Below are 13,355 nucleotides of genomic sequence, written 5' to 3'. Positions count from 1 at the left end.
AAAAAGAATAATGCAGAGTGCTTTTGATTGAAGACTAAAAGAACTTAAAATTCACTTTGAGGCCGATTACGAAAATGATGCTAGGAATAATAAATTGGATACCATAGATTTTAAAACAGAACTCACGAATGATGATGTAAATATTGCTGAATGCCCTAACTGCAAAAATAAACAAGAATGCATTGATAATTTGTAAAAAAATAAAGCTAGCTCAGCATTTTAGGTAATTTATAATCATATAAAACGTCAACTTAATTTTGCATAAAATGATCTTCCTCCGTCATCCCTTTTTTGAAAGATTAAATAATTCTCTTTATTGTGAGCAAAGTTGTTCTGTTAAACTTAAGACAATGATCATGTATTTATTTAAATGCAATGTATGTGTATAAATGTGAGTATAAGATAGATAATTATTTTTAAAATATCTAATATTATATCAAATCACCAATGTAAAATTATAATAGGTCAAAAAAGCAGTCTTAGATTAGATTAAACTTTGAATAAAACTATCAGTTTAACGGGCACTTGAACATAAGTTCCCCTTTTTTCAGCTTCAGAAAAAAAATTGATATATATATTCAAAACTATGTCAAACTAAATTTTTTTTTTCTCTTTATGGCCTAACTTTGAAAAGCTGTTTTTATGGTTATCTTAGAAAGAGTAATAAAATCCTCTCAGTATGCAGATAAAGAAAAGATAATTAATACCATAGGTTTTCCCTTCAAGATTTAATGATGAATACACAGGGGGAAAACCTGCAACTCTGTATTTTATCAATTATTTTAAAATTAATAAATACAAATTAATTTTTTAAACATTATAAATGCATACAGTAATATTATCTTCTATTCTAAATTAAACCTATTTTTTCACACAGTTTTTTAAGGCTATTTTTTCAAATTTAAAACATTTATTTCTTTGCTATGAATTGTGTCTTGGCAGTAAAGTGTCAACATGATTGCATCTTCACTCCTTAAGTCTTGCATATGAACACTAACATTCTAATTATAGAGTGTTTCAAACATCTTTGAGCCAGGCAGCCAACATGTGTATTAAATTTTCGTAAACTTTGATTAATAATATCATGCACGTCATTTTATTTATTTCAAAGATGTAATGAGTACTCACCTCTATTACAGAAGCTGTTCGAAATGGTGTCCATTTGCGGTCGTAGACACTTAGCCGATACGGACAGAACATTTAACCGACATGAACATTTAGTTGACAAAAACACTTAGCCGACAGGATATTTAGCCAACATGGGCACTTAGCAGACATGGAATTTTGCTGACATTAAGCTGAGAATGAGTTTCGCTCTTCCCAATGCTTTCATATTCAATATATTCACATTTCATTACTACTTTGCTCAAAGTCGTTTCGCTCCTCCCACTAATGAAATTTCCTTTCCCTGTCAGGAAGTAGAGTGACACACTGGAATTACTCATTTTTTTTTTTTTTTTTTTTCTGAAATTCTGTTTTCACCATCAGAATGCTATTTACACATTAGGCATCGTATATTATCAATCTGGGTTAGGGCTCTGGCCCAACAGGCTTCGCCACCGAGCCTATGGACTGTGCTGTTGAAAAGGATGATAAAAATCTCACGCCCGCTCTGGAGCCCGAGACTGAACCCAAGAATAAAAAACTCCTCCGATTTTTTGCCCAAGACCGGAGCTGAAATGCAGCAATCTAAGAGGTTTTTTTGCCAAAAGCGATGTAAAGAATTATGTAGGAGTTCTGATTAAAGATAAAATAACCTTAATTTTCAACTTTTCGCATTATAGACATGGAGCACTTGCTGTTCTGATGAAATATGAAGTGCAGTTTAGCACATTCTGACCGAAGAAAGATACTCCACTTAAATTAGTGATTCATGGTTTGCCAGATGATACGCCTGCAGATGACATCAAGGCGGAATTAAACAAGAATAGGTTTCCTGTTATCAGTGTATCGCAGTTCACCAGGAAAGTTGACAGTATTGATGTTAAACTCCTGGTTTTCTTCGCTTTTTTCAAGAGCAACAACAAAGGTAGGATCATTTATAAGAAGAAAACTCTACTTGTTCTCTGGGTTAAGTTTCATAGATATAAGAGCAATCTAAACACCATGATGTGTTTCAGATATCAGATGATAAGATCATGGGCAGTTATTCTGTAATAACATGCCAAGATGCCTCAAGTGTGAGCAGGGTCACCTGACCTACACCTGATATAAATGATAAAGCAAACTTGTATCCGATGTGGAAAAAATCACGTGGCCTTATTTAAAGGTTGTGAATTTTATCCTAAAATTTGTAAATTTTGTACTGCTGAACGGAAAGTTCCTTCGCCACCCAAGGACTATAACAAAGCTGTTTCATCACAGAAAGTCGATGCTCTTGTGACTATTATGCTAAATGATTCTTCTGAACTCTCAGAAATGGACTTTGGCAAAATTAAAGGTGTTGTCAACAGATTACAGCAATTCAAGAAAAAGAAGACTGCAGAGGAAAAACTTAAGCTTGCACTGTACTTAGTTGAACTTCTAGATGACACTGATGTTTAATTTCACATCTCCTTATGTATGATCTAATTAAATCTAGCATCAACAGATGGCACCATTTTATGGTGACTTTTCACGATGTCTCGCTTTGCTCTGCCCTACTTGGTTTGTGGCCCCACCTTCTCCAGCTTCCTCTTCAAAGATTTTCCCATGTCTGGAATTTTATACGTCATGTGCCTTCGAGCTTTTTTTCAAAAACAGGCAAAGTCGCTTCCTGTAATAGTTTGGTAGATTAAAGAGTCTAAGACTGCCCTGCATAGTTTCCAGAATCTCATATTTTCAGCTATACTATGGTATACATCGTTAGTTTGAAATTTACTTTTGAAATCTTTTTTGGAAATCTAAAAGAACCATAGATTGAGAAACGAAAAACGAAAATATTGGAAAAGAAATGACACCACTATTGGGTGGAGTTTAAAAGATGATATAAATAACGTATGTGATTGGCTATTTCATTTGAATGTTAAACTAGCAGCAGTTTTTATTGTTATTTTAAGCAAATACTTTATAAAACGTGTTATGTGTGGTAAATCATTACATCTAGTTTGAATATACATAAATGCACACAAGGCTGGGTTAACCATTATGCAATATATATAGTGTGCGGCAGCGTTTATAGTAGGATATTAAAAGCACACCATAAGGCAGTAACTGTAATTTACTTATTGCCTCTTATGTCAATCAATAGTTAAAGGTATGCTATTTGCTAATGTGCAAGTCATTGTTCATTGCGTGGATTACTTTTTGAATATGATGCCCCCTCTGCATAACAAATTCATCTAGGCGGCGTTGGAAGCTTGCCATAACTCGGCGTAACGTATTTCCTACGACATTGCCGATGGCAGTTCGGATGCGATCCTTAAACTCAGGAATGGTGGCACAATGTGTTCGGAAAATGTCTTGCTTCAGGTGCCCCCAAAGCCGGCACATGAAAGATCAGGTTAGCGAGGTGGCCAGGAAATGTCACCAAAACTGGAAATTACTCTACCTGGAAACGTCTGTTGCAATGGTCTGTCCACCTGGAACTTTCCCATAACGTTCCAAATTGAAATGTTGAAATAGACACTGGGTAGCAATAACAGAGTAGTTATTCTTGAAATAACTTTCAACAGCAAAGACACGATGCTGTGCACTCCAACGATCCATATCAATGTCGCACTCGAAATGGCAGCTCATTAGTACATGAATGAAGCACGAGCTGGCGCGCATTCATGCAGTATGTCATTGTGCTACGCAAGCCAAATTATGCTATGAATGCTGCCACACCCTGTTATACAGGCGCTTAGGGAATCAAGGAAAGGGATCCCCATGAAAATGCCCTTAGGTATTCAGCAATTTTTCCCACCAACAATTTTTCCATTATCATGCAGCTAAACCAAAACCAAGAAAAAGAAATAATGATAAAGAAAATAAATAAATTTTTAACAGATATTAAGAAAAATCAAATTTTATAAAAACATTAATGTAACATGTTATATTGAAAATTATACATCGCGACTTTCAAAACAGAGAACATAATATTATATACAAATAATTAGGAAAAGAGAAATTCTATGTATATTTTTAGAGTGTACTAAAATATGCACCATCCAATTCCGGTAAATAATACTCAAAATGCATCCACGCAACCACAACATGATCCAAATCAGTTAGCAGGCGTGGTTAGAAAATAAGAGTGGAGTTGCATGTTAGCAACGTTTTCGATATATGAAGAGCGAAAAATGTAGTTTTTACGGAAATGCATTCAGTTCTGAATAAAACAAAACCTTAAAGAATATTTTACTGTTAAATTAAACATTATGCAACAGTTTAGTGTTATAAATATTAACCTAAGTAAGTATTTTAAGCGAGAGGGGTGCTCAATAAAATGTTACAGAATCCCGCTTTTAATTTCCTACAAATTTGAAAGCATTAGGAAGAGCATGATTGGAAAATTAATATCATTAAGTAAACAAGAAAAATGATTAATGATGTGAAAGGGTTCAAAGAAACCCAGTTGATTAAATGAAGAAGCTTTACGAAGAATTTTTGCAGATCCCACATTAAAATGTAACTAAGTGACTGTAGTACCTAGCTAAAATAAATTCATTTTTCCTTTAAAAAATTAATTCATATTCCCTGACGAGAAATTTCAACGCTTTTTCAATTTATCCAATATACACCAAACAGCACGATATATACCAAACTATGCTAAAACTATACAAGAATATACCAAACTATACAAGAATTAAAAGCACATATGGGATTTTTAAGAATTGAAAAATGAATTTTACTGATAAAAAAATGACTTAAATATTAAAGTCGAGAAATTTTGTAACTGATAGTAAGTTTAAATAACTATTGGATACCTGTTAGCTAAACGTAGTCTGCTGAATGTCCTGTTGACTAAATGTCTTGACAGTTAAATGTCCTGGTGGCTAACACTCTGTGTCGGCTAAATAGTGCCGGTTAAGTGTCACGGTTCTGTCCATTTGCCTGCACGCATTTCTGGCATCTTTTCATAAAATTAGCATTCACACGCAAAAGCCATTTTTCCAAAATGTTTTAAATTTCTGTTGAAATGTTGTCTTTGAATTCATTAATAGTGTGAGGGTTGTTTTAATATACTCTATTTAGGGTTCCCCACAAAAAGTAGTCACACACACATATGGGAACTGAACTGGGGGCCATAAACCTTTAGAAATGATTCAATTGTCAAATATCTATTTTACATCATGCAAAGGATTATTGGTAATGTAAGGTGTGACATAATCTTTTTGAAAGTATGCATAGTCTCTCAATATCAGACAGTTGTTCTAAAAATGATGCAAGTATTTCTGTACAATATCTCTCTGAATTTACAGTGTCGTGAAAAAATATGGGCCCTATTAGTTGGCTTGCAGTTACAGCACATTATACACCAATTTTTTGTAAGGGAATCTCATGAATTAGTCGGGTATTTTCTGCACTCCAATGCCTATAGTTTTGTGAACCCACATAACTATGTAAATTAAGAAAATTTCATCTGAAAAAATTAAATGGGAATCAACAGTACCATTAGCAATATAGAACACAAGTGCAGAAATTCACATGACTTAACATCAGCTCACGGGCTTAGGTCTTGGACTACGTACAACCTGTAGGCCGAGGCTTTTGAGACACCAGTTTCCTTTAAGACATGACGTAGAAATTTCATGGTGTACACTGTAATGATTCTCCAATTTTAACAATTTTTTCTTCTGTTAAAACTCTCCTTCCCTTTATAAGTTCTACTGCTGAATGACCCAGTTTTCTTTAATTTAACAAGATTTTTAACAGTATTCCTATGAGAAACCGCAATGTCAGAGAATTTTTCTATGAATACACGATACATTTCTCTGAATTCTCTACAAGAACCTGTTTTTACATAAGTGACATACACAAAAATATTTTATTTAAGTTTTAACTTCTGACACTGCATTGCACATACCGGGTGACCATAATTAAACTGACAGTGCTCACAGTGTTCTGTAGCGCAGTCTATTTGCGAGAACGACGCCACATTTTGTAGGATTAAACAAGACGGGGGACGAAGGACTCCACGAAAAAGCAAATTAGTTCCAAAAGTCACCACTAGGGGAATATTTGGCGCTGTGTAATAGAAGAGTGTTAACAAATGCAAATCAATACGGAAATTACCTTTTATTTTGCATTCAAATGAGGTTCAATGTGGCTGCTGTTGTTGTGGACCACATATTGCGTTCTGTGCACAGTACGCACAACAGCAGAAAGTAACATGTCTGCAGGAATCTTCCGTACAGTCCGTGATATGTTATCCTTCACATAGCCAGGTCCTGGACCACTCCTTGTTAGACCTTGGACTTAAAGTAACCCCATAGCCAGAAGTCGCACGGGGTAAGATCAGGCGAACGAGGTAGCCCTGCAGTTGGAAAGTAGCGGCTAATGACTCTTTCTGTTGTGGCATCTGTTGCACCCATACAGCAACATGTGGAGGGGCTCCATCTTGCATGAAAATGACTTCCCCCAGACATTGTCTTTGCTGAAGTGCCAGAATGACAAAGCTGTTCAACATGTGGCGATATTTCTCTCCGATAACAGAACAGGTTTCCGGTCCTGTCGGGGTAATGTTCTCATAGAAGAATTGACCTATGATAAAGTCCGCTGTTAACCCATACCAAGCAGTTACCTTTGGTGAATGTAAGGGAATTGCTGTGACTGCACGTGGTGGTTTGTCATCCCAAATTCGGCAGTTCTGGGTATTCACAGTTCCATTCAGGTAAAAGTGGGCCTCATCTCCCCATAAGATTTTCCACGGCTAAGCATCATCCACCTCCATTCTGGCAAGAAAGGTGAGAGCAAAAGTCAGTCGCTTATCATGGTCGGGGTACAGTAACTCATGTACACGGCTGATCTTGTACGGATAGAAGTTGATAATCTTTTGTAAGATTTTCCATACCGTACTGTACGGCATATCCATATTCCGAGCTACTCCACGACTGCTAGAGGTGGCAACAATATTGTCTGGTCCTCTGTCGACATGGCAACTGCTTCGAATGTATCCTGTGGTACAGGTTTTCGTCCTCTGCCTGCTGAACCTTCAGGGAACCTGTTTTCTCAAACGGCGCAACCATTGCTTTTAGCCTATTAACTGACACAGGACCGTTACCTTTACGCATTTTTTTGTGCGTTCTAAAAGCACGAAGAGCGGTTGACGCGTTGCACTGGTTGAGGTAAAAGAATTTGACCAGTAAGGGACGCTCGACTAAAGAAGGAGACATTGCACATAAACTTTCAATCCAATTGATTCGAAACGTTACACATTGCCTTTTAAAACCCAAGCAGCTGGCACTGTGTGAATGGATGTAACGTGAAATTTGAATAAAGAACTTCCTCTTCTGCTCAGCGTACGTGATATTGCAGATCATGAGACTTTATCGGTGTTTATGTAGATTTTACGCTTATTTAAAAGTGTTGCCATGTTGCACTTGAACTAAATCAGAAAATGTGCATAATAAATGGTAATTTTATTCCGTATTAATTTGCATTTGTTAACGCTCTATTTTCTATTACACAACGCCAAGTATTCCCCTACTGGTGATTTCTGAAACTAATTTGTTTTTTTGCGAAATCCTTCGCCCCCCGTCTTGTTTAATCTTCCTACAAAATGTGGCATCATTCTCGCAAATAGATCGCGCTACAGAACACTGCGAGTTTAATTATGGCCACCCAGTACAATAATAAACACCTTATCACATCTGCATTCACTTCAAGCTAAAGCCAAATAATATCCATACAGCTTGAAAGAGGAATGAGAGACAATGACAGCCTTAAACGGCATCCGCCTCTTACTGCTTTGACTGCCTACACATTGGCTGGCACAAAGATGCTAGAAATGCACTGTATAAAAGTACACCACTCTTAATTTAAGAAGCCTTCATAATAAAACAAGAACTTTAAATTATAGTATTTGACTGATTCTGGAAACATATGCACTATCATTCTAAATATATATATGCATAAGATAAAAAATATGTATGGCCACGTAAGTTCTTCCAACTTTTTTCTCTTTGTTAAAATTCCAACCCTTCCTTGCATACGGCCCTGATGTATCTCCAGAAAAACATATGATTCTGCCTTCAGCCTTCGTGGGTGAAGGTCGCTTTTTCTTACCTATGGCTTCAGCCCATGATCCTGCACCTGCCGGCACCGCCATCCCGCCAGATAAGCATATCTCCTACTGGAGCATACCTTGTGACGAAGAACAAGATACTATGGACATCTCGACCGCTTCGGAAATGGAACTGATGGATAGAAAACCGGAATTAGTTGGTATGAAGCTTCGAAAGCAAATCCACGAGTTAGAAGCTAAAATTGAGCAAATTAAGGCAATTAAGAAACAAACGGATGCCAACCGAGCAGTTTCGAACCCAGATAACTATACTCCACTGATGCTTCAAAATATCCGAAGAATGAAGTCTGAAATGGAGCACCTCAAGGGTAAGTGCAAATATTTCATGTCCTTGTGTGCTAGGTACCCCTCAGAAACCCCTACAGCTAAATCTATAGAAAGTAAATTAGATAATTTTGTTATTAATGACAGTAATAGTAACACAAAAAGAAAGCAACATGACACCTCTGAAAATTCTGATAATTGCAGTGAAACAAACGACGGTTTCGTTAAACCAAACCGATCCTTTAAGCAAATTAAAAAATCAGCTAACTTTAAAGATGCTTCTAGCCACATCACCACTAAAAACAGATTTAGTCCACTGGATAATACAAATACTAGCATATCCTCTCATTCTGATAATACTCCCATTACCCAAGACAATAATTCCTCTCTGCAAGCACCCACTCTCCCCAATCTAAGTCTGTTCGCCCCGTTATGGTGAAGCCACCAGAAAACGTTACATACAACACCTATCTGAAACAACTCGCAGAACAATCACAAGCTAAATTCCTAGGCCGAATTAACGGTGAATTCTTAAAAATTATACCAAACACACCAGATGACCATCGCACTTTGACACAATTTCTTAATGAAAAAAAGATTACCTTAAAAAAAAGTTGTAATTAGAGGACTCCCCATAGACATGGACACAGAAGAGATAAAAGAAATTCTTACTGAGCAAGGATTCAAAACTCACAAAATCACACAAATGACCAGAAACCGAACTCGGCAGCCTATGCCCCTATTCCAAATTCAATTATTACCTACTTCCAACATTGAAGAAATTTACAATATCACTCACATGTTACTTTTTATTGTGCAAATCGAAAAATATGTAAATAAGAACCTCATCCCACAATGTCATAACTGCCAGAAATGGCATCATTCATCTGAGAATAGCTTTCTATCCCCCCGTTACGTTAAATGTGCGGGGGACCACAGATCTGTAGAATGCCCCAATAAAGGTTTTATCGAAAATCCAGTTTGTGCCAACTGCCAAAATTCTCATCCTGCTTGTTATAGAGCATGTGTAAAATTCCTCAAACCACGAAATACTACTACACACAGCCCCAGGAAACTATACTTGGAAATATTAAACCCAAAAACACAAACTATTCAACCTATCCTTCCAACCAAGTACCAGCCCCCACTTACAGCCATAAAATAGAACAATTTCGATCAAACAAACCCCCAGCTTCAATTAATTTCAACAATAGCCCAAGCCGAAACACATCTGGATTTCTTGAATTATTTCAAGTCATGCGTGAAATTGAATCTATTTTCGGCTGGCAACAAATTACAAAATAAACAAATCTACTTAAGAAAAACCTCAATAACCTTAGATCCGCAGAAACTCAAATGGATAAAATGTACATTCTATTTCTTATCATAGAAGAGCTCAATTAACCTGAACACGATTAAAATAATAATAAGAATAAAAAAAAAATTAATAATAATAATAAAAAAATCCTTATATAAATAACCTCACTGTTATTTAATTAACTGAATTATATATGTCTAATTGCTTAAACCTAGTTATCCCATGCTCCTTAAATTAATACTAAAGCCTTTTACTTTTATTTCCCTTAAAATAAAAATTTTTTAGCTGACTGCCTACAAAAAAATCCAATTATTTGTCCAAGTCCAGCAGGCTTCCCTCAATTCGTAACCCCTCCCCCCACTACTATTCGACCTTCCCTCAAAATAAGTATGGACTGAAAAGAGCCTTAGCCCCTTTTTCCTAGCACACATGACTATCGCACCCCAATCAACGCTCTTCTCTTGGCCAAATTCGATGCTTTCCTGACTTCAATTTTTTCAATCTCCACCCGCCGCCACTGCTGCCTGCATGCTTCTCTGATTGTAACTCTCCGATAGTATTATCCTACAGTATCGTTCCCATTGCCTACTCTACTTCTCAGAATCGACTTGCATCTCAATACTCCTCCACAAAAAAAAAAAAAAAAAAAAAATCGAAAGAAAATTTTCGGAATGAAAAAGAAACCCATGCCATTCTTCAACTCTTCTACCTATGCTTATCACATCTTTTCTTCTTCAACTGCACGATCGACAACATTCGGAAACAGATCCACTATTCGACTGGGATGAGGGTTTCTTACCCAGGCACCCACAAAAACCTGAACTTCATTCACGCAACGAAAAACATATACAGTCAAAAGTCATTAACTCGGACACCCATAATCCGGAATGACCTATAATCCGGACCTCAAAGCTAAAATCTCTCTGCGCATGCGCTGCAGTGACGCATGCGCATTTTACACGTGCGCACAAGACATTTACGACTGTGTATGCGCAGAATACGTTTCCGCATGCGCGTTTAATGTATAACGGACGGTATAAGCTAAAATTATCTATTTCAGTTAATGTTGATGATTGCGTTGTTCCTTAATCTTCGAATTGGATCCGCTTATTATTTTTTGAAGACTGTAAGAGCAATTTTATAAAAGTAAGCTTGAACTTTCGATTATGTCAAATAGAATTTCCGATGCTGGAGCTCATAAAGGATCTAGATAACGAAAGTATGTTTCGATGTCCATCAAACAAAAAAACGAATTTCTACAAAAAAATGGATAAAGGCATATCTTTTGTTTATCTAACCGTTCTGAAATCAGTTTATCAATTTCACGCTGCTCTGCGCCGCGGGGGGGAAGGGGGGGGCCGCGCAAAGAACTGGAAGTTGACCTGTCAGCACTATCGTTATCTTCAGGGCAGAAGTTTTTATTTTATTCGGCTTATAATTCCTTACTAAATGTAGTATTTAATCTCGATGTACTCCGTCTTTGATATGATTTAAATCAGATTCCTCGTCATTATAAATATCACGAATACAACTCAAATAGTCTTCTGGTTGCAATTTTCTAATTTCGGCTATGCGTAAAATATGCTTTACGCATGCGCACGTTGAAAGAAATGTTTAATAAAGTAAACAAATAAATATTAAGCTTCTTTTTTTGTAAATTTTGATACCCTTTAGATCATAATTGCTCATTATTTTATAAATTATGGTTTCATATTTTTAATTTTATAATTTCTGCATGCCATTTTACCAGATTTAAACTGATGATCTATAATCCAGAAAAATCGATAATCCGGAATCGCTGAAGTCCAGACGAGTCCGGATTAAAGACTTTTGACTGTATACATCTTGAATTTTTAACAAACTGATTGTATGAGATGTGCATTAAACATTTGTTAAAGCATAATTTATATCCCTCTTCTTAACCACCACCATAATTACGTTATACAACAATATTATGTAAAAATTCTACAATAAAATTAAAATTTTTTAAACAGTTTCTTACTCGATAGTTTGAATGATTCTTTTTCTGAAATTTTGAAATGTTATGATACTTTAGGTAATCTTCCGAGAAAATGTGTCAGTAATCACATCGCAGCCATTTAATTTGTAAAGCAAAGTCTTTGAGCTTCGTTTCAGACATAGGATGATTTAAAGCAAACATTTTATAAAGTGTTACGATCTTTTGACGTATTTATAAAGTGAAATATGCCAATCTCTTAAAAACAGCGATATAAGAAATACAACGAAAAATTGTTGCCAAACCAATATTTCTAAAAGAATGAAACTATTCAAAATGATGCGATTTCATCAAAAATTCATCAACAACGATAAGAAAGGAAAATTGTTGCCAAAATCATATTTTTAAAGATGTGAGAAGTGTACTCGGAAGCTTCATTTAAAAAAAATTTTTAAAATACAAAATATTATCATTTTTTCAAAATTCTTTTTGTAAAAGCAGTCGCAAGGATAAAAGTTTAACGTGTCCAAAAATCAAAGAAAAATAAACTGTACATTTTTAAAAGTAAACTTTTTTAGAAAAAAATCCCATTGAAAAGGTGTTAAGCTCCCTTTGTTAAATAAATTCGTATTTAATCGATTTATTGAAACACGAAATTTATTTTAAGTTCGTAAAATAGCTAAGTACCTACGTTTCATGACGATGTGAAAATGGAGTGTGTAGAGTAAAATCTCACTTTTCTATAGCCCATTATGTCTCAAAATGACGCGATTTTGTCACAAAACATAAAATAAAAAAAATTCGAATTTCGAAAAATCGCTTCGAGGTGCACTGGCTCTTCTCTAGATGGGTCTATTGGGTTACGCGCAGCGCGAACAAAAGACAGACAGACAGACTCTTTCTTTTATTATATGTAGAGATAATCCCACAGAAATAAAGCCTGTGCATATACACAAAAGAAGAGTTTTAGAAGTGGATGATGAGAATAATTTTACTAATAAAACACCTGTTTAAAGAAGACTACAAAAAGAAGATTTTACTGTTAGAATCTATATGACATGAGGATGATGTTTCATATAGCCAAAACTTTGACTCAGCAAAAGAAAATAAAGTAAAATATGCCCAAAGAATACATAAATCTAGGAGACATGCCGGGCAAGAATAAAGAATACTGCGAAAAAATGGAAAAGTTATGCCAGGGGGGGGGGGAGAAAAAAAAGGGAAATAAAAATTGTTACTGCTCCAAAACATATACAGTCAAAAGTCGTTAATTCGGACACCCATAATCCGGACCTCAAAGCTACAAACTTTCTGCGTTGACGCATGCGCGTAAAACATTTACGGCTGTGAATATGCTTGTGCACGTGCGCAATATACGTTTACAAGTGCGCGTTTAATGTATAACGGACGGTATAAGCTAAGCTAAAATGATCTAATTATCTATTTCAGTTAATGTTGCAGATTGCGTTGTTCCTTAATCTTCGAATTGGATCCGGCTTATTATTTTTTGCAGACTGTTAGAGCAATTTTATAAAAGTAAGCTTGAAATTTCGATTATGTCAAATAGAATTTCTGATATATATTTATTAATATGTAAAGGATCTACA

The 13,355-nt window shown here is 35.6% G+C and overlaps 1 protein-coding gene across 5 annotated transcripts in view; it reads right to left on the bottom strand.

The window, feature by feature from the left end:
* NC2alpha (negative cofactor 2 alpha) overlaps positions 1-13,355 on the bottom strand; it is a 49,273-nt gene that overhangs the window by 24,981 nt on the left and 10,937 nt on the right. The window contains exon 2 of one of the 5 annotated variants that reach the window (XM_085816024.1): positions 8,191-8,321. The exons of the other annotated variants lie outside the window; for them this stretch is intronic. The gene's annotated coding sequence lies outside the window, so the exon portion shown is untranslated. The remainder of the gene's footprint in view (positions 1-8,190; positions 8,322-13,355) is intronic. 5 annotated transcript variants of the gene reach the window in all.

This window comes from Stegodyphus dumicola, chromosome 4 (assembly GCF_044657685.1).
Source record: "Stegodyphus dumicola isolate Sdum_Otavi_A_Nest chromosome 4, ASM4465768v1".
Classification (NCBI taxonomy): Eukaryota; Metazoa; Arthropoda; class Arachnida; order Araneae; family Eresidae; genus Stegodyphus; species Stegodyphus dumicola.
Note: the sequence above shows the minus strand (reverse complement) of the source record. Positions and strands in the feature narration are given on the sequence as shown.